The sequence below is a fragment of the Bos grunniens genome, chromosome 19 (genome assembly GCF_055505025.1).
Source record: "Bos grunniens cultivar Pamir isolate PY7600 chromosome 19, Bosgru_T2T1.0, whole genome shotgun sequence".
Classification (NCBI taxonomy): domain Eukaryota; kingdom Metazoa; phylum Chordata; class Mammalia; order Artiodactyla; family Bovidae; genus Bos; species Bos grunniens.
In genome coordinates, this window is record NC_141183.1 from 42,782,080 (window position 1) to 42,805,307 (window position 23,228).

Below are 23,228 nucleotides of genomic sequence, written 5' to 3' on the forward strand. Positions count from 1 at the left end.
TGGAACTCTGCATTCAAATGGGAATATCTTTCCTTTTCTCCTTTGTTTTTCGCTTCCCTTCTTTTCACAGCTATTTGTAATCTCTCTCAAATCCATCATATGAGTGCTACTCCTTATTTATAGGCTTCTGTAATGACCTTCTAACCAACCTCTCTATGTATAATTTTTGCCCATCTATTCTCTGCAATAATTCCAGAGTAATCTTTTCAAAACATAAATCTTATCATACCATACCCTTGCTTTTATATGGTTTTCATATCAAATAGGAGCACAGCAAAAAAGGGCCTTCAAGAAATAACTGTAAGAGGCACTTGCCTGGTGGTCCAGTGACTAAGACTCTACACTCCCAATGCAGGGGGCCCTGGGTTTGATCCCTGGTCAAGGAACTAGATTCCAGATGTCACAACTAAAAGATCCTGCATGCCGCAACTAAGACCCAGTGCAGACAAGTATTTTTCTAAATTAATTTAAAAAAACAACACGGATTAATTTTTTTTAAAAAAAGGAAAAAAGAAATAACTGTGAGAGATGCTGCAAATGTTCCATATGTTGTTGTGCATGGGAGTTACAGTGTATATAAATTTGCAAAAATTCAACAAGCTTACACTTAATATTTATGCATTTTGCTGCACTAATTATAACTCAATTAAATAGTTTAAAAGATACATGGCCCCAAAGTAGTTTTTCAGCTTCATTTTACTGAATTTCCCTTCCAAACAACATAGCCTACAGCCACAAACTATAAGTAATTACACTCTTATTAGACACTGATCTTTCATGTTCTACTTTTCTTCAAGATTCATACAATATTTCACTCCCATAAGGGGTCACTCCACCTAAACATTCCTTGACTTTCCTTCACTTGTACAATAACAGCTCTTTGTAACTTTTCACTACGCCAGTGAGTCTCAATAAGAGGTGATTTTACTCCCCAGGGGGCATTTGACAATGTCTGGAAACATTTTTAATTGTCACAACTGGGGAGAGGGAGTGCTTCTGGTATCTAAAGGTAAAGGCCAGGGATACTGCAAATGGTCTTCTACAACACAGACCCCCACAACAATGAATTATCCTACCTAAAATGTCAATACTGCCATGATTGAGAAATTTCGCACTGCGTTTTTATATGATATAATTTGTCTCCAAGTCTGTTTCCCTGCTAAACTGAAAAAACAGGAGAGATTAAATTGTACTCATTTCAGTATCTCAGCTTAGTACCTAGCAAATAGCATTTAAAAATGTATAATAAGAGATGTCATCACTGAACCTATTTTGATAATCACAGTGCCTGGAATGTAGCACTCAAAAGATACATAACAAGTACATGTGTTATTACAGAATCTTATTTTGATACTAAAGCTATATAGTATACTAGCTACACTGGTGGTGATTTAGTCACTAAGTCATGTCCGACTCTTGTGACCCCATGGACTGCAGCCCGCCAGGCTCCTTTGTCCACGGGATTCTCCAAGCAAGAATACTGGAGTGGGTTGCCATTTCCTTCTCCAGGGGATCTTCCCGACCCAGGAATTGAAGCCAGGTCTCCTGCATTGCAGACAGATGCTTTACCAACTGAGCTATGAAGAAAGCCCACTGGTAGTCTTTAAATTTAAATTCCATCAATTACCATTCTGATTGGATGCATTCATAGTAAAAATCAACAGATTATAAACTATAATCTATGTATTTCAAGTAGTTAAATTGAAATTGATATCTATATTAAGCTTAGACCAAATAAGAGTAAACCAAATAGCTTAATGACTATGTTTGAAAAGGATTAAAAGAATAAAACTTTAAAAAAAAATGTTTTAATCACATATCACAATGCCACCTGAATAAGATAAAGCAGAATAACAGAAAACTGAAATTTGGGATACCATTTCACTTAATATTAATCCAATATAATTTATATTAAAAAAAAACCATAATGGCAGTATACCTTAATGTATTGTCAAAAACAATTAGTTTTTGTATTACTTAATAAACATTTTGTATCTCAACAACAGAACCATTTTATTGGTGATGACTGGATTTATCACCTCTAAGATAACCATAAAATACATTTTAGATGTTTGCTTACTGTATCTATTTCACTATTCCTCCCCTAATATACTCCTTGCCATCTCCTGGAAGGTTGAACGAAAATGTGTATTTACAAGGCTTTTAAATTAACCAGATGCCTTATTAAATTTAGTTGTTTAGAGTATGCAGACTGTAAAATGTTAGTAGCCTAAGTATTCAATTGAAGGAAAATTTTTGAGAGAATGATTTATTATTAAAATATCTGCATTCCAAATCTGATAAATAAAAATGAAAAGTTCTTAATTTGATTACTATCTAAAGTTTTCAAAACATTTAACTGCCAACGTGGGTCCATTCTGGTTGATTGAAAAAAAAAAAATGCAAAAAAAAAAAAAAATCACATTCCGTCCTTCTTAAAGACACAAAACCCAATTCCCTTCTGATACTGAAACTATTTTTGCCAACAAAGGTCCGTCTAGTCAAAGCTATGGTCTTTCCAGTAGTCATGTATGGATGTGAGAGTTGGACTATAAAGAAAGCGTCAAAGAATTGATGCTTTTGGACTCTCGTGTTGGAGAACACTCTTGAGAATCCCTTGGACTGCAAGGAGATCCAACCAGTCCATCCCGAAGGAAATCAGAAGGACTAATGCTGAGGCTGAAACTCCAATACTCTGGCCCCCTGATGCGAAGAACTGACTCACTGGAAAAGACCCTGGTGCTGGGAAAGATTGAAGGCGGGAGGAGAAGAGGATGACAGAGGATGAGATGGTTGGATGGCATCACCGACTCAATGGAAATGAGTTTGGGTAAACGGGAGTTGGTGATGGACAGGGAGGCCTGGTGTGCTGCAGTCCATGGGGTCGCAAAGAGCTGGACACCACTGAGCGACTGAAATGAACTGAAACTATTAATACTAAATGCAAAAGCAAAACAAAAAATAAATTTAAAAACCCACCACCCTTATCATTGATTTGATGATTAAATAATAAACAATATCTATTTCTTATGTATTCAACCAAAGAAAAACTCATTTGGTAACAATCCATTATTTAGGGATTTAGTAAAACTTCTTTTACTACAGGAACAAACTCTTTTGTAAAGCTTATTCTTCTAAGAATCAGATATATCAGATATATTAGATACTTATCAAAGTATCTAATATACATTACAAAACAAAATTCATGTATCACTATTGTTGTTTTCCCCTAAAACCATGCTATTTTTGAACACAGTGATTTCTCCAGTTTACATTTGCATGCATATCCACAATGAGCTCAAAGTATCACATAAACAAATATCCATATTCTATACTTTCTACAGTTAGCATTCAAGTTTTTCTACTACAGAGCATTTCTTTCCTAAGTAGAAATTTTACACATCTTTTCCTTCTAAAATCCTTTTAGCCTTAAGTTTTATGGCATTACTTCACAGAACTGAACTTTCATACATAATACACAAAACGATTTTGTCAGTATCTAAATTAAAGATAAAAGGATCTTTTCATTACTCTGTTTAAATTATTTGTGCTTTTCCAGGTAATGGAAAAATTACCATCACTAACAATCACATAAAGTAAAGAATGTGAAAGTGAGCACACTACACTGCACCCCAGGACTCAGAACCCTTGAATTTTAAGAAACAACTAACTGAAACAGTGTACTCCTACGAAGTGATGGTCTCTATAAAACATCACAGTCATCACCTATCATTTACACAGCAAGAGTTAACTTAAAGTCTACATATTAAATATTATAATATATACCATACAGAGTTTTTCGTGCAACGTTGAAGACTCAAGTTTCCTTATCAAGTACAATTACACATTAATAAGTTATTAAAACAATCAAGGATTACGGATGCTTTTGGCAAAGAGACAAAGCTTTTCCAATTTTGAGTGACACTAAATTCCCAAGTGTAAAAAAGGAAAAAAACCTTGACCTTGTTTAATAATGCTTCATCAACTTTTTTCTGAAACTTCTCTCAGTTTTCATGGGAATAAATTGGAAGAAATCAGTCCAAAATACAAACTATAGAGACTTGTAACTACTATCATTAAGTCAATTAAAAACATCAAAACATAAGGGTATCTTTAGACAATGCACAGAAGTACACTGAAATTTTTCAAATATACTCAATACATTTAGTAATAATAATAAACTTTATTGAATTACATGTTACAACTAATAGTTTAAATCTACATATGCCTCAAAAATATATTTTATTATGCTCCAAATAAAGTTTTTTTTTTTAAATAAATTCTGCAATTCGTGAGAAACTGCCCTCACGTAAGATGTGACATTAGATATGTGATAATATATTCCCCAAAATAAAAACCTCAGAAGTTATCATCATACCCCAAACTGCTGGCATCCTGCCCAGGACTTACTAGACAAAGTCTTCAGTACCCTACAAGATTTAAGACCTAGGAAAGGTAAATATGTGCAACATAACTAACAAATAGATGAGAGACTAGAATCAGGAGAGACTGAAAGGAGAGTTGTTGAAAGAAAAAGAAAAAATAAGCATATTCAGATATGAGGGTTCAAAAAGAAATTTCAAAACAATTTAACTGTGTACCCAGAACTCATAAAAATAAAGCCAAAAGAAGTTTCCCATTACAACGCTCACCTTTACTTACACATCACACTCTGACATTTCCTCATTATTTTTCATTAAAAAAACCTGGTGCTGTGATCCACTAAATTGAATTGACAAGTCACTAATGGGTCACAACCTAAAATTTGAAAAGAACTGGTTTAGAGGAACTGACAACCATGGGAAGGTCCCTGCTTTCCTCTGAATATCTAGTTTGAGAAAACTATTTAAGTGGAAAAAATGAAAAGACAGAATTCCTCCACGGCAGGGACCAAGTCTTATTGGCACATGATCATCACTTAACATTTGCTGAATTAATATACTGTGGAATATAAAGCATGTTCAAGGTGGGACATACCTACAAAACATACCTAGAAAAAGCCTTAGGAGAACATGACTACTTTGAATTCCTTCAAAGCCAGGGACACTGAAAAGAGTTCCAGGAAGTAGAAGTATGAGACTTAGAAGTCTCCTTGGACTGCAAGAAGATCAAACCAGTCAATCCTAAAGAAAATCAACCCTCAATATTCATCGGAAGGACTGCTGATGACGCTGAAACTCCAAAACTCTGGCCACCTGATTCGAAGAGCCAACTCATTGTAAAAGACCCTGATGCAGGGGGAAACAAGGCAAAAGGAGAAGCGGGTGGCAGAGGATGAGATGGTTAGATATTAATAGCATCACTGACTCAATGGACATGAATTTGAGCAAACTCCGGGAGATGGTGGAGGACAGAGGAGCCTGGCGGGCTACAGTCCATGGGGCTGCAAAAAGTTGGACACAAACTCAGTGACTGAACACCAACAACAACTAAAGGGAAAGGAAATTTTGTCTTCAAGACAGGTTTACATCCAGCAAAGGAAAAAGAAAATCTCTTACAGAACCACATAGTAGTTCATTATAGGTACAAAAAGTTTGCAAGCTACCCTTGGTTAGAAAGTGTAACCTTTTCTGGGACTTCTGTGACAGTCCAGTGGCTAAGACTCTGAGCTCCCAATGGAGGGCACTGGGGTTTGATCCCTGGTCAGGAAACTAAATTCCACATGCCGCAACTAAAGATCCCCCATGCAGCAATGAAGATTGAAGATCCCACATGGTAAGTAGGACTCAGTCAGCCAAATAAATAAATATTATTTTAAAAAAGAAATTCTAACCATTTCTTTCAAAAATATGTTATATGCATATATATATATATATACACATACACACACTCACACATACACAGAGAAAGAGAGGTCCAAATGTATAAATCTAACTTCAAATAAAAATTATGGAATATAATTCATTCTTAAAAATTAAGACTCCCTATCTTCATTTGTAAACATTTATTAAGTGGCCAGTATGTGAAAGCCAACATCTTACTGAGTGCTTACTACATATCAAGCAATATGTTAAGTACTTAACAAGTATTATCCCATTTAAACCTAACAACCTTATAAAGTAGACATTATTTTCATTTTATAGACCAGGAAAAAGTGTTCAGTCACTCAAGACGACTCTTTGCAACCAGGGACTGCAGCCTGCCATGCTCCTCTGTCCATGGAATTCTCCAGGCAAGAATACTAGAGTGGGTTGCCATTCCCTTCTCCAGGGGATCTTCTCAACCCAGGGATTGAACCCAGGTCTCCTGCATTGCAGGCGTATTCTTTACCATCTGAGCCACTAGGGAAGTTTGTTAGTCACTCAGCTGTGTCCGACTCTTTGAGACCCCATGGACTGTAGCCCACCAGGCCTCTCTGTCTATGTGATTTTCCAGGCAAGAATACTGGAGTGGGTTGCCATTTCCTTCTCTGAGCCACCAGGGAAAGTGAGGCTTAAAAAGTGACATAAAGAAGTCACACAGCTAATAAATGGTGAAATTAAGATACATTAAACGCTTGGAAGGAAAGTTGTGACCAACTTAGACAGCATATTGAAAAGCAGAGACATTACTTTGCCAACAAAGGTCCGTCTAGTCAAGGCTATGGTTTTTCCAGTGGTCATGTATGGATGTGAGAGTTGGACTGTGAAGAAAGCTGAGTGCTGAAGAACTGATGCTTTTGAACTGTGGTGTTGGAGAAGACTCTTGAGAGTCCCTTGGTCTGCAAGGAGATCCAACCAGTCCATTCTGAAGATCAGCCCTGGGATTTCTTTGGAAGGAATGATGCTAAAGCTGAAACTCCAGTACTTTGGCCACCTCATGCAAAGAGTTGACTCATTGGAAAAGACTCTGATGCTGGGAGGGATTGGGGGCAGGAGGAGAAGGGGACGACAGAGAATGAGATGGTTGGATGGCATCACTGACTCGATGGACGTGAGTCTGAGTGAACTCCGGGAGTTGGTGATGGACAGGGAGGCCTGGAGTGCTGCAATTCATGGGGTCGCAAAGAGTCAGACACAACTGAGCAACAGAACTGAACTGAAGCGCCAGTTTATTATTGGTGACTACAGATCCAAATATTGTGCTCCATACCATTATCTGTTGATGCTTTTCTCAGAGGAGAAGGCAATGGCGACCCACTCCAGTACTCTTGCCTGGAAAATCCCATGGATGGAGGAGCCTGGTAGGCTGCAGTCCATGGGGTCGCGAAGAGTCAGACACGACTGAGCGACTTCACTTTCATTTTTCAATTTCATGCATTGGAGAAGGAAATGGCAACCCGCTCCAGTGTTCTTGCTTGGAGAATCCTAGGGACAGGGGAGCCTGGTGGGCTGCCGTCTATGGGGTTGCACAGAGTCAGACATGACTGAAGCTACTTAGCAGCAGCAGCAGCAGCTTTTCTCAGAAACTGAACTTTGCATGTGTGCTCCTTACATGAAGTAATTCATTTATTTCTGAATCTGCACAACACTATCATATTGAATAACTTTATCAAAAGGAAAAATCATCCCCTTCTTAACTTTAAAGATAAGTTGCTGCTAATTCGCTTCAGTTGTGTCCAACTCTGTACGACCCCATAGACGGCAGCCCATCAGGCTCCGCCGTCCCTGGGATTCTCCAGGCAAGAACACTGAAGTGGGTTGCCATTTCCTTCTCCAATCCATGAAAGTGAAAAGTGAAAGTGAAGTCGCTCAGTCGTGTCCGACTCTTAGCGACCCCATGGACTACAGCCTACCAGGCTCCTCCATCTATGGGATTTTCCAGGCAAGAGTACTGGAGTGGGTCGCCATTGCCTTCTCCAAAGATAAGTTAGGGTACATTAAATGTAGTTATGTTTACATAACAATTCCAGTGTCATTGATATTTTTAACAGGCTATATATTTATTATATAAAGTATTTAGTAACCTGTACTTTCATTAACTCTATTTACATGCCAAGTACTTTATATTGTGAAAAGCCTTTCCACCTTTTATGGGCCACTCAATTCTGTCACTAGGTAAGAGGATGCAGCCTTAAACTCTATTTCAGAACAAAAAGTCTTCTAGCACAAACAAGAGACTGATATAGAAATAATTGTTACCAAATGTTGACAGAACATCCCAATTGAAACTGTTTCTAGTCCCTCCAAACAATTTTTAAATTCATGTGGATTTTTTAAGAAGGTATGAGACACTTTAATGATACTAAATATTAATTTTTATCATTAAAAATTAAAAATTTTAATCCAATATAATGGATTTGTGTTTTTTACACTTACATTGATTTATTTTTTAGTTCTACCAGTTTATTGCTACCAACCCATCTCCCTCCACCCTCATGCATGCATGCTCAGTCATCTAACCCCATGGGCTGCAGCCTGCCAGGCTCCTCTGTCCATGGACTTTTCCAGGCAAGAATACTGGAGTGGGTTGCCATTTCTTTCTCCTACACTCACATTTTAAAATTTGAAACCCTGAACAATAAAAAAAATAATCCAGCCATGAACAAGTACAGAAACCTAAAGGTGGATGAACATACATTGGCACTCTGATACAACAATCTCACTTTTATTTTTGACTACAGAATTGAAACTTTAGAAGAGATTCATTCATATATAATCCGGAACTGAACAGCAGCCCTTAACTAATACATATAAAAAAGCTCCTAATTTCTAAAAAGTTAATAGTATGAGTGCAATTGTTACAACAGACTACTGATAACCAAAAAGATATACACAGGAGAGAGAAAATGCTTTTAATATTTGAAGTGGTCAAAGAAAAACAGAATTTATTTCCAGGTAATCTGAATAACAGATCAATCTCAAATGTAAATTCAATGCCAAGAATTGGCCCTCTAGATAACTTCTGGATTTACTAAGTATTCATATCCACTGCGTGCATGCTAAGTCATTTCAGTCATGTCAGACTCTCTGTGACCCTATGGACCGTCACCCACCAGACTCCTCTGTCCACGGAATTCTCCTGGCAAAAATACTAGAATGGGATGCTGTGCCCTCCTCCAGCTCCATATTTACAAGTACTAGAAAATTCTTAAATTACACTTTTTATGGTTAAGAGTATTTGGTTCTTCTAGTATTTTGCAAATAATTAGTTTCTTTCATACTAGTGGGATGGCATCATAACATGGGATCAAGTATCATGCCTATACTTTGATATGCAGAAAGCATGGTGTATACTAACATGGTCAATTAACTGCATATCTACTGTTCTCCCAATATATATATTACAGAAAATACAGTAACTACTTTCTATTTAGTTCACTCATACTTTTGGTCCTGTATATTGCTATGTTTCTTTAAAACCTTTCAGAGTTTAAATGTTTGAGAAAATATCCTTTAATTTGAAGGATACTTAGTTACTGTCAAGATAATTCTATATAAAACCTTTTAAAACTAAATTGATTCTAACAAATTCTTCCATCTATAAAGCATGAGAATTATAACAAAATTAGCAAATCAGATACGAGAATGCCAAAAATTAAGTCATTAAAAGGGAATTCAGAGAGTCAGTTGTGAAAGAACAGGAAGTGATGTCCACTGCCATTTTGTAGATGAACTATTTAGAAACACAAGAGGTACCATACTAATCTGCAATCAACCAACTCAGACTAACAGTTCTCAGTATTCTCTTTCTGACAGCAGCATCAGAACTCAGTTGCCATAACCCTCAGTTTTTCCCCCAATAATGAATTTACCTAATTGGTCATGAACATAATTTTACCACTTTTAGCAGAATTCCTACCAACTATTGACAAGGGTCTCTTTATAATTTTTCTAAAGAGTACTTCTTAGTTCCAGCATTCTGATGTATAGCAAGTAGTTTACCTATATTCTGTCTACATCCTTAAGTTTTATAACCCTTATTGACAAATCCCCTCTCTCTACATCTTTGAAAGACAAAACAGACACTCTTTAATAAGCAGTATGCTGGGGTTTACACATGCTAATATATATGAATTAATTATCAACAACAAGCCATAATACAGAGAATTAAACTTTACGTCACAGTTTGCCATACAGGGAAAAACTGCCCACCACAACATGCAGCATTGTGCCATGAAATAAAGATTCAAATGAGAAGTGCTGTTTAAATTTAAATGAATTCAGATAAAAAATCAGGAGAATAAAGAAAGCAAGTAGATTTGCCAAGTAAAAACAATAAAAACTGACTTAACATACCATTAACGTGTCCTCCTATATTAAAATCATGAAATAAGACAGAAACTAAATTAATGCTTAACACTACTACTGCCTCTAACATCTTTAAATCCTTGTCTTAAAATGGGTTTCAAAATGCAACAAACACCAAAAGAGCTCTGATGAACAATGTAAAATGTAGATGGCAGGGAAGTATTTAAAAACAAGTCAGCCACTAAGTAAAGCTTAAACAATAAATACAACTTGCTAGTAAAATGTCAAGACATGATTTCTGTATTTAGTCATCTTCATCACTCTGTGTAACAGTTATTTAATTATATGAATATTCAAGTATGGAACGTTTTGAACTCACTCCATCAGTAAAGAGAAAAGTATCAACTATAGACTTCAAGACTACTCTTTGGTCACAAGAAGAACTTGGCAACATACTTCTAGAATGTATTTTTTTAATTTATTTCTATTCTACTAAACAAAACCAATAAGTACTACCGCAAACCAGATAAGATGATTTGTCTTAAACAAATATGACATGAAGCAAAAGTGGAAAATGACTTTTTGACTACAGAATATTCTATTACAGCATAATCAGGCAAATTAACGTTTATTTTTCCCTTACACTAAGAAACAAAGCATTTGCAATAGAAAGGTGTGTGGCCTAATCATTTTGGGAAAATTCCATTTCGATGTATACAAAATAGTATTAACCCTAAAAATTCACAGCTCAGGGAGAAGCAATGTCCATCAGACATCCTGTCTGTACAGAATAATCTTGAATAATTCTTCAAGTAAAAGTCATAGGAAGAGGGAAAAAAAAAAGTGGGAAACCAGAGAAAACAAAATTATTTTACTTGAATCTTAACGAAAACCCAATATGCTCACACAAAGTCAATCTAGTGTTCAAATGAGAGAGCAAGAGAGACCATCAAAACTGTTCCTAACATGGCAGGGTCCCTCTTGAGTGGCCATATCCCCGCAATAACAACAGGAACAGATATACTTCCCACGGACAGATCTCAAGAGGAAGAGTATTAAACCGGTACTGTTATCGATTTAAAACCAAAGGAAAAGGGGTAACCTTTCTAAGGGAATCGCCATTACTTCCCTCTCCCGCTCCCCCTCCCTTCAGTGTATACACGGGCCTGTGTATGAAGAAACTGCCTTGGACTTCTGCAGCACTGCAGCAGACTAAAGGATGGGGAAGGGTAGGGGGAAAGAAACGCTTCCATCACCCCTACAGAAGTGGGGTACAGACTTCCTGGGGAGCGGGAGGAATCTACCCAGTAGACTACCCAGAGCAGTCTCCCTTCTCAAGAATACACAGACACTACAAAGGAGAAGAGGGAGGAGCAGAGGGATCAGAAGGGAAGGGGACCTCGCGCCTTTAAGTCGGGGTGCACATCAACCCTGTCTCCCTAGGAGGGCCACACCTTCCTCGAGACATCCCCTTCCACCACCCCTTCCGGTGACCCTCAGGAAAGAGGAATGCAATTGCTCTTGCCCCTCAAAACAGGAGGGCGCCTAGCTCACCAGCTTCCTCACCCCACCCACAGAATCACAGACCCTCCTTGTCTCCCTCCCCCACCCCACCCCCACATCCCAGCTTCCGCGCAGCGGCCAGAGTGGGCCGAATTTCCCCGCCCCCTCCATGTCTCCCTTTCCCAAAGCAGAGGTGCCCTTACCCTTTCGCCGACAGGTCTGGGGCGGAGTAGGCAGGCGCAGCCCCCTGCAGCGCCGAGGGAGCCGCTATGCTGGAGGGCGAGGAGTGAGGAGGAGGGGGCCAGGCGACAGACCGCCGCCCCCCCCCCCGGAGCCCCAGCAAGCCGCCCAGCCCAAGCTCTGCGACAAGGGGCGGGGGGGGGGGGGGGGGCGAGGGGACGACCGGGGTCGAGGAGGCGCCCTCAGCGCTTGGGCTCAGCTAAGATGGCGCGGGGAAGTGCCGGGAGCCGCCGCCGCCGCCGCCGCCGCCTCGGGGGAACCGGCCCGGGCCTCGGCCGCCTCCTGTCCTCACACAGCCGAGGCCCTCTCGGTCCCCCGCCGCGGCCCCTCGGCGGGCGGGCCCACGCACAGCCCTCCGCCACCACCACCACCCCTGGGAAGGGGGCGCTCACAAAGGGAAGAGAGGCCCCGGGCCGGCCGGCCGGCGGCGGGGCGGGGTCCCCAGGGGCCGGAGGCCTCAGAGGTTGCGGGTGCCTCGCGCTCTCGCCCCGCGAAGGGCGCAGGCAAGCGGGACCCCTTCTCTCTCCTTAGGCAGGCGGAGGCACCGACTCACTCTCTTTGCCACCCTCCCTCTCTCTCTCCGAGCCCTGAAGCCACAGAGCCCGGCCGCTGCCCAGATTCCCCCCCTTCCCCGACACCACTCCCCTCCTCCCGACAGTCATCCCAGTCTCCGATCTCGCGAGATTTCCCGCCTGACAGGCTCGACCCTGCGCGAGACAAGACTGCGTACGCGTGCACGCCCTCACGGGAACGCGCGAGTGCTAACACTGGGCGGAGTCTCACGAGTGTCCCGGAGTTTACAGCCTCTGTCCAGCCCCGGCTCGCTCAGCTGGCGGAGCTCTTCTGCCACGCGGGCGTCAGGTGCATTTATTTCACCCTGAAACCTAAGAAAGAAGAGCTTATCTGCTGTCCTCCGCCTCTGCTTTTCCCATTCCCAAAGTATCTGCACCCCCCACCCATAACCCTGAGAATGAAGTTTTCCCTGACGTGTTGAATAATCCCCTTCTTACACACTTTATTTCAATCCCTCCTTGGAATTCAGAGATAAGCTGGTCAGCGTAATCAGTATATAATTGAGTTTTTCAGATTCGAAAAGTTTATAGTAATTTTTGGAACGGTAATAAGAGAAATACAGATCTACACCATCCTATATGTTAGCGATGGTAGAAAAAGGACAAAGTCTTGAAAAGTTTTTGTGGAGTGAGTAGGCTGAGTAATAAGAGCAGTAAACAAACTGAAGAGTTCTAAGAGAAGAGGTAGTGCTTCTCATTTTTTGTAATGAAAACCTTTTAAAGGGGAAAACCTCTTCAGTGGGCCACAAAGAGAGCAATTTTATTCAAGAACCAAAAGGTATGCCTAAAGTGCAGTCATAAAAAAATCTTTTTTCTTCAGTGTATAAAACTGAGATAAATAGATGTGTCGTGTGGGACTTGTGAGTGAATATGTACACCAGAACAATAATTGGAAGTTAAAATAAACTAGGCAAGTACGTTGGCTGTGATCAGAAAAAAACTAGCTCTCTGCTTCAGCGGAATGAATGTATAATTTGTTCTCAATGTTCCCTCTCCTAGTAAGAGTCCTTGCTTTGCAAATCAGTCGGTCATTACTCTTTTCATCTATGTCATCAATCATTCTCAAAGGGGCAACTTCCCCTCAGCATGAAAAACCAAAAAATGCCCTAACTTCTTCTTCTTTGAAGTTGAAGGAGAGATTACAATCTTCACCGTACCTCTCCTTCATAGACAAGTTCTTGGAAAAGTTGTGTATCATCCCACCTCCACTGAAAATGAAAACTGATCCTGCCAAGGTCAAGAGTGACTTCCTAGTTATATCTAGTGGAGTATTCATTTTAATCCTTTCCTTCTTGACATCTACAATAGTTGGCATAGTTGATACTCCTTTCATCTTGAAATTTGTGTTCCTCTATGGCTTTTTCAGCTCTGCTCAGAAACAGTTTTTCTTGTACCGTCCTGTCCCTGGAGCCCCTCTCCCGCCACATACTCCTTAAATAATGCCCGTCCAATCCTGATCCCATTTTCTGAGAGTGTTACAGCAAGAATGTTCTCTTCTGGTTACTTTATACATTTGGGAATGGAAAGAGATTCATGCTTTCCTGTAGTATTTGTTCTTAATTTTTTATAGAAAATTTCAAACAAACAAAAAAGGAGTCAGAATAGTAAACCTCATGACCGTTATCCCAACTTCACTGGTTATCACACTTCATCATTCTTGTTTCACCTATTCTCCCACAACCTTTTCCCTCACCCCATGGGGGTTTGTTTGTTTGCCTGTGCTGGGTTTTCCTTGCTGCATACAGGCTTTCTCTAGTTGAGGTGAGCAGGGGCTACTCTTCTTGTGCATGGGCTTCTCATTGCAGTGGTGTCTCTCTTGTTGCAGAGCTCAGGCTCTAGGGGCACAGGTTTCAGTAGTTGTAGCATGCGGGCTCGATAGTTGTGGCGCATGGACTCAGTTACTCTGTGGCACGTGAATCTTCCTGGACCAGGGATGGAACTCCTGTCCCCTGCATTGGCAGGCCGATTCTTATCCAGTACCACTAGGGAAGTCCACCCTCACGCACTTTTAAGTAAATCTCCAACAAACCATGATAACATTTCACCTGTAAATATTTACTTTAATATGTATCTCTGATTTCTGATATCTCTGGTATCTGAGTGCCAAAGAATTGATGCTTTTGAACTGTGGTGTTGGAGAAGACTCTTGAGAGTCCCTTGGACTGCAAGGAGATCAAACCGGTCAATCCTAAAGGAAATCAGTCCTGAATATTCATTGGAAGGACTGGTAACAAAGCTGAACTTCTAATACTTTGGGCACCTGATGAGAAGAACGAACTCATTGGAAAAGACCCTGGTGCTGGGAAAGATTGAAGGCAGGAGGAAAAGGGGATGACAGAGGAGGAGATGGCTGGATGGCATCACTCACTCAAAGGACATGAGTTTGAGCAGGCTCTGGGAGTTGGTGATGGACAGGGAAGCCTAGCATGCTGCAGTCCATGGGGTCACAGAGAGTCGGACACAACTGAGCAACTGAACTGAATATGTATCTCTAATAAATACTTTTAACATAACCATGATTTCTTTATCACACCTTTAAAATATGTCCTTAATATGATTTAATACACAGCTCATGTTCAGTTTTTTCCCCAATAGTTTCCAAAATATTATTTCATACCCCATTTATCTGAATCGGGATCTGCACTTTGCACTTGATTGATAAATATGTCTCTCAAGTTTCTTTTCATGTATAACATTTTCCCTTCCTTTTTTTCTTCTCCTTTCCTTTTTTCTTCCTTTTTCATACACAGATTATTTGTTGAAGAAACCAGATTATATATCTTAAGAACTTTCCACATTCTGGACTTGGCCAGTTGCATCCTTATGATGTCGTTTCACATTTGCTTCAATCACTATTTTTCTTGTAAACTGGGAGTGAAATCTAAAGGTTTGATGTTGGGAACTTTCCTGGCAGTCCAGTGGATATGACTGTGCCTGGTTGGGGAGCTAAGATCCTGCATGACCTATGGCATAGCCTAAAAAAATTTTTTAAGACTAATAAAGGTTTGTTGTTGTATAGGGAGTGTTTTTATAGTATTTTGTATCAGCCATGACCTTGTTCTCACACTTACCTCTGTCTAAATTACAGCTCCCCCACACCCCACTCTGTTTCCTCAACACATAGGGCATCTTAAGAGACTCTGGCTGTCTTAATATTATTATTATTATCCCAGATCTGTGCCTATGATCTTGTGCTAATAGGCCTCTTTCCTCAAATTCTTCAAATTTCACACACACACACACCTACAGGGGCATATCCCAAAGTCAGATTTGTTCAACATGAAGGTATTTTTAGTAGATACTGTAAAACATATAAGCTATTCAATTCTTAGAATTTATCCAAGAAAGAAAAGAAATTTACACTCATCAGTGGTAGTCAGTGCTTAGAATGGTTGCAGGGACTGTGCTTTCTGTGGATTTAACTCCTGAACAGTTCTTGAATTGGCCTGGTTCCTCTTCCCCATGGCCTCTGCTGTGATGGTTCATACCTGTTTCTCACTTGAGGTACTTGAGGTCCCCCTGTACTGGGGTTGTAGAGTCTCAGCCACTGGACCACCAGGGAAGTCCCAGATTGTCCCATTTTAACACACAGAAATAAACGCTGGGCCAAGGTCCCTAAGGATGGTAGAATACAATTTAGTTCAAGAAAGTCCTGCCCTAGAAAACTTTCAGTCTCGGGTATCTATCAGATACGCATCTGTAGCAGAAGCCATGAATAAATTAAAGCAGCTGCACCGGAGTCTTAAAGAAAGCCAGCCCTGAAGATATCAGGCAGTGGATGTGAAGGCAGTACGGCCAGAGTGAAAAACATGGACTGTAGAGGTCCTTTATCAGATGTACATGATGTGCAAATAATTTCTTACAGGCCCTGGCTTGAGTTGAATCCTTTTCATTGTATTGTGAGAATATAATTAGGATATTGTCTATCTTGTTAAATGTTCCATGTGGTGCACTTGATACAATATGTTATAATCAATGTTGCCAATAAACCGTATATATTAATATAACTAAAAATGTAAAATAAAATTATTTTTAACAACCAAAAACAATGCGTGTATATTAACGAAGAAAATTAAAGTGTCTAACAAAAAAAAAATTGACTGTGGAGTTCCGTCTCCCCCTCTTACTCCTGTCGGTGAGTATGTTACTTTGTGCTGACTTCATAACCAGGCTGAGTTTTGCTTTCCTTTTCTATAAAACGGGGTTGACATTACCCCCCTCACAGGGTTGTGTGAGGATTTAAATAAGGTAACATGGGGCTTCCCTGGTGGCTCAATGGTAAGGAATCCACCCACCAAAACAGTAGACTCGAGTTCAATCCCTGATCCAGGAAAATCCCACATGCCTTAGAGCCACCAAGCCCATATGCCACAACTATTGAGCCTATACTCTAGAGCCAGGGAGTTGTGCCACAACTACTGAAGCTGGGTGCCCTTGAGCCCGTGCTATGCAACAAAACAAGCCACTGCAATAAGAATCCTGTGCAATGCAATGACAAGCAGCCCCCGCTCACTCCAACCAGAGAAAAACCTGTGCAGCAACAAAGACCCAGGACAGCCAAAAATATATAAATTTTAAAAATTATTAAAAAAAATAATACTAACGTAACATGTAAAGTGCCTAACCCATGGGAAATGTTTTCAAATGGTAGATGTGTGTGTGTGTGTGTGTGTGTGTGTGTGTGTGTGTGTCAGGAGGTAAATATTCATCACACTTCTCTGATGCTACTGTCTGGCAGGTGCCCGTGATCAGTACATCACAATTGTCTGGGACATCCGTGAATGTGGCAAGGGTTGGGCTGCATGGTTGCGGACTGAGAGGTTTTTGGAATGCACTTCTGGATCAACTGGTGATTTTGTCATGCCCTCGTCTTTGGCTGACATCTGCCAGGATTAAAAACAAAAACACAAAGTCCTACGGGAGTTGTGCTACATAAGATATGAAACAAACAGCTGGCAATCAAAATATCAAATAAGTTGACATTTTATTGGCCTAAGATTATCTTTGGGCTTCCTCTGAGCCTTCTCTTTGCTGGGCAGTAGTACAATACTAGCAAGAAGACTTTGGTTGAAAGTGACAATTCAAATTAGCTTGGAGGGGGTGAGGGGGAGGAAATGCATTAAACCCTGTAACTGAAAAGTCCAGTGCCTCAGGAATTTAAAGAATTTTGTCAGATGTCTGCCCCTTTTTGTCTCTCCTTTCCTCCTCTCCACACGCCATACCCAGCTTCCAAATGCTTGGCTATTTTTGTCTATAGATTGGATTTTTGTTATAAATTTGTTTGTGTTGTATTGGGGAGGGGGGAATGCAACTAGGGGATCCAGGTGCTTCCCACTGCTATCATCTAATTTAGTATACCCCAGCACTAAATACTGCCGTTAATACTGTCTATACACAGGAAATGAATCAAGGAGACTTCTTTCTTTCTTTCTTCTCTTTAGTTTGGCTACACTGAGTCTTGGTTGCAGGACATGGGATCTTTAGGTGCAGACTGTGAGATCTAGTTCCCCAACCAAGGATTGAACCCAGGCCCCCTGCATTGGGAGAGTGGAGTCTTAGCCACTGGACCACCAGGGAAGTCCATCAAGGAGTTTTCTAGTCAATTTTAACCAGATACTTCCCTTGCTGACATGACACTGTATTGTGATCACTAGTAACAGGAGTTCCTGTTCCAAAATCGAGGTTTATACAACCACTTAAGCTCGCATGCTATGTGGTCTTTCTTGCATAACCTGCTCTTTCTCACCTGTTGTCCAAAAACACTAGACGTCTAGTCTAGTGATCAAATAAGTGAAGTGAGCGAGTGAAGTCGCTCAGTCATGTCCGACTCTTTGCGACCCCATGGACTGTAGCCTACCGGGCTCCTCTGTCCATGGCATTTTCCAGGCAATATTACTGGAGTGGATTGCCATTTCCTTCTCCAGCAGATCTTCCCAACCCAGGGACCGAACCCAGGTCTCCCGCATTGTAGACAGATGCTTTACTGTCTGAGCCACCAGGGAAGTCCAAGTGATCAAATGGTACCATACAAATGGTTATCATGAAACTCATCCTTTATTTCTCCTCTTCACAAATGTTCTCAACACAAAAATGTTACAATATTGTAAATATACGAAATTGAAGTCATTTGGGACTTTGTGAGAATGAGCAGATCAGAATTTAGGGCATATGGACCATAGATAGTGTTTCCAGGAGACATGTAAGCAGGCTTCACATAGATCATATTAGATGAACTTCCATCTTTGTAGTTGATTCATGTGGCAGAGGGATGGGACAAGGGAGCAGAGGGCAGTGAAAGGACTGACCACATAAGTCCAGACTGACATCATCCCAGTTTAGTGACCCTAAAGGTAAAGGAAAGATTCTCCCTCTCACTTAACAGTAATAAAAGCCAAAGGAGGGCTTCCCTGGTGATCTAGTGGATAAGAATCTGCCTGCCAATGTCAGGGGACATGAGTTCGATCCCTTGTCTGGGAAGATTCCACATGCCTTGGAGCAATTGAGCCAGTGCACCATGCCACAACTACTGAGCCCACACACCTAGAACCTGTGTGTGCTTCGCAACAAGAGAAGCCACTGCCAGAAGCCTATGCGCTGCAACGAAGAGTAGCCTGTGCTCACCACAACTAAAGAAAGCCCTCATGCAGCAATGAGGACCCAGTGCAGCCAAATATAAATAAATGAACAAATAAATAAATCTTTTAAAAAAATCCAAAGGAGCATCGCTGAGTAGCCCAGCTTGGACGCTGTGTCATATGTTGCTCAGTGGGCTAGTCTCTTCTCCAAGGGGTGAGACATTCTGATGGCCCTAGCTGGGACTGTGTGTTCACCCTGTGGCAAGAGGCTCAGAGTAACAGCTCCACAAAATTACATGGAGTGATGGAGAGGAAATTCCTTAAAAGAATGTAGGGTACTTTTTGCCAGAAGATGAGGGAGAAATTCTGGACAGACGAAAACAACAGATGTTCACTACAAGAAGAATAGAACTGCTGGCGAGGCCAAACGACACGGTTTTGTGGGGATGCTTCTTAGAGTACAGTATGTAAGTGTTCACTGTGGCCAGGTAAAAGAAAGCAACAGTCATCTGGAACGTTACATTGTAGAATGTTCTTATCTATTACCTCTTCTGATTGTCACCATAATGATGGGAATTGGGCAGGACACGCTTATTTTACAGAACGTGCTTTTGAAAGTCAAGCAACACAGGGAAGCACAGCGGAAAACGCACGGTTCATATGACAGTGCCAGCTGTAAATCTGGTTTGTACATCAGTTTGGGAGGCAGGTGCCTTCCAGACATTCTCAGGACATTAGACAGTCCTGAAAGTATCTGGCATCTGCAGGAACCCAGAAAATGCCCTGCCCAGCATCCAGGTACATATTATCAAGATGACTGCAACTTCCTCAAACTCTAGCACACATGTGCATCCCTAGAGTTCTCTATCACATTAATCTTTATAGTTGGTATTCTTCCATATACTCCAGGATAACAACTTTCATTCACACATTTTATTTCTGTCTCCCACATCTAACCCAGTTTACACATAAACCACAATAAGTGTTTATGGAATGATGCATTGAGAGACAGCAATCATTACTGAATGTCAGTTATGTGAATTATGCTAGGCTCTATGAATATAGAGATGAATACCATTCCTATTCTCAAGTCACAGCCTAATGGGAAAAGTCAACAAATAAACAATCCAAAGTCCTTTGGCTGACATAGAAACAGGACCCAAAGTAGTTTAAGGAAAAAAAAAAGGGGGGGAATATTTTGGCTCACACATGTTAAGAAGTCCACAGGCTGGCTTCAGGCAGAGTTGGTTCCAGGCTAAATACTCTGGTTTCATCTCTAGTACTCCTCCCATGCTGCGTGTGGTCTGAAGCTTCACAGAAAGAGGCATCAGCAATTCCAGTTCTTACATCCTTTCAAGGCAACAGAGTGTAGTGGTTCAGAGTGAAAGCTGGTTTGACATCGGGCCTCACCACATGCTGGCTATGAGAGCTTTCAAAGGTTGATTGAAACACTCTGTGCCTCATTTCTATCATTTGTAAAAAGGGAATAATAATTGTACCTATCCAATATAGTTCAAAATACATACATACATACATATATATATATATAATTGGCGTTTTTCTTTTCTTTTTATATTTCTTTTTATTTATTTATTTGACTGTATTGGGTCTTAGTTGTGGCACATAAGATGTTCAGTCTTTGTTGCAGCATATGGGATCTAGTTCCCTGATCAAGGATCGAACCCAGGCCTCCTGCATTGGGAGTCTCAGCCTTTGGAGCACCAGGGAAGTAAGTCCCCTACTGAGTAGAGTTATCATGAGGGCTAAAGAAGGTAACTTGTGTTCAGAACTCTCCCTGGCATAGGATAAGCACTCAATAAGTGCTTATCTTATTAACAAATTATTATTAATTAATAATCATTAAGTTATTAATACAATAACTTATTTTCATTATTCTTGTTATCATTACTGTCATCCAATTTGGGGGGAAAAAAGAAGAGAATTTCTTTCCCCCAAATGCCAGAGAAAATCTTCTTGCCTCTCATTGGCTCTAATTGGATCGTGTGCCCATCCCTGACCCAGAGCCAAGGGAGTGTCACACGCTGCACACACTGGGGGTTTAGGCCTGGTAAACCTGCTCCATCCCTGGAGTGCAGAGTAGAGGCAATGTCACAGGAACCACATAGACTATGATTAGAGGACAGGCTCGTTCCCAGCAAGAGAAAGAGAAAGGATGGATGCAAAAAGCAAGAGATGAGCAGCATCGTAGTCTTGGTGGTACAGTCCAGCCAATGCTGCGATCAAGGTAAGTATTCAAGCTCATCTGAGGAGTTTCTGGGAAGAACTGAGTTTTTGGTGTGTTTTTTTTGGTTTTGTTTTATTTTGGCACAGCTTGTGGAACCTCTGCTCCCCAGTTAGTGATTTGAATCCAGTCTATGCAGTGAAAGTCCAGAATCCTAACCACTAGACCACCAGGGAACTCCCCAAGAACTGATTTCTTTTTATCCACTACCTAAGTTCCCTAATCCAAAAGGATTGTGGTAAAATATACATTAAAAAATTTACCACTTTAACCATTTAAAAATAGGCAATTCAGGGCTTCCCTGGTGGCTCAGTGGTAAAGAATCCACCTGTCAGTGCAGGAGACATGGGTTCTATCCCTGGTCAGGGAACTAAGATCCCCAAAACCTCATAGGTGGCTAAAAAAAAGAATTTCATTCCTTTTGAAGGCTAAATAATATTCCATGTATGATGTAGGTATCACATTTCATTTGGGCATTCATCTGTCGATGGACATTTGGGTTGTTTCCAGCTTTTGGCTAGTGGGAATAACGCTGCTATGAACATGATGCACAAATATCTGAGTCCTTGCTTTCAATTTTTTGAATGTACAGGGGTTGAGCTTTCTAAGAACAAAAGAAAAAGCCACTTTATTAACTGATTTTTTTCTCTTTTTGATAGGCTCTGTTAAATTCTCATAGGCGCATGCCACCTCTGGCTTGGAAAACTTCCACTCTATTACCCAACCATATCCCCTTATTATTGAGGGCATACGTGAATACAGAGGTTTGCCCATCACCTCCACTGGAAGCAATAGTCTGCTTTGGAATTGGATAATGCACTGAGCTAGCCTTCCACTCAGATCAGACTCTTGGAATGATAGGAGGAGATTAGGATTGAGAAACTTTGCTTCCTGGGGAGGGACTATGCCAGTTATGAAAAGCCTACAGTTGTAAATTGTCTAATGGTGATTGCCTGTGAAACTTGTCAAGATTCCTGGCAGCTCAGCTGAGAACCTAATTACCAGTTACAAAGAGAGACAGGAAAAACGTGTTGTCAGAGAGAATGAGGTACAGTATCCTGGCCCCGTCATCAGCCTCCTTCTTGCTTCCCTAGAGCACGGCACATTAATACAACTGACATCACACGTGTTTGTTATCTGGAACAAAGGAACCATGTCAAACCACAGCCCTGTGTCAGCTGAGTCTTTGATAATCACATAAATTGAACAGTGGCATTTGACCTGACTGTACAAACACTTCCGGTATTCTTAGTGCCAAGGATAATACCAAACCATACTTAACTTTCCTCCTGGAATTTACACAGAGTTCAACCAATCCTCCTCCTTTCCTGAACTGAAGAGGAGCAGTGATCCTTTGTTCCAGAGAAGCGTAGAGACAGGTAATAACTTACCTAATCAGCAACCTAGCATCTTATCTTCCAAGGAAAATAAATTAGTATCAACCATGCTACAGCAGCAACATGAGGAAACCAGCAGTCTTGGCCAAGAATCTCTAAACTGAGGGAAAGCAACCTTATCATATTCGCACGCTAGTTTTTACAAAGTCCTGGTCTTCTGGTCTTGCAAAAACACTCACACACACTTCCCATTCGCCTTTCTTTCTTTAGTTGCATCAGTAGCACCTGATCATGGATGCTAACTTTCTCAATGGAAGAAAAAAAATGGAAAAAAAAAATTTCAGATACTTGAAAATCAGGGGCCTGGTATTTATTGCAACAGGAGATGAGAAGAAAGAGAAAGTTAATATTTACTGGGCATATATCTATGATGTTCCAGATACTATGCTTTTTAAATTAATTAATTTAATTGGCTGCATAGTTGTTGCATAAGGGATCTTCCTTGCGTCATGCAAGATCATTTGTTGCAGCACAGGGACTGTCTGGTTGTGGCACGTGGGCTCTCTAAGTGTGGTGTGTGGGCGTAGTAGGTCCACAGCATATCGAATCTTAGTTCCCTGACCAAGGATCAAACCCGTGTCTCCTGCACC

The 23,228-nt window shown here is 40.8% G+C and overlaps 1 protein-coding gene across 4 annotated transcripts in view; it reads right to left on the reverse strand.

The window, feature by feature from the left end:
• Positions 1-12,508, reverse strand: part of TAOK1 (TAO kinase 1) — a 110,365-nt gene extending 97,857 nt beyond the window's left edge. For 3 of the 4 annotated variants that reach the window (XM_086359941.1, XM_086359942.1, XM_086359944.1), the window contains exon 1: positions 11,816-12,508. The gene's annotated coding sequence lies outside the window, so the exon portion shown is untranslated. The remainder of the gene's footprint in view (positions 1-11,815) is intronic. The other variant, XM_086359945.1, reaches the window with a different exon arrangement.
• Positions 12,509-23,228: the final 10,720 nt, after the last annotated feature.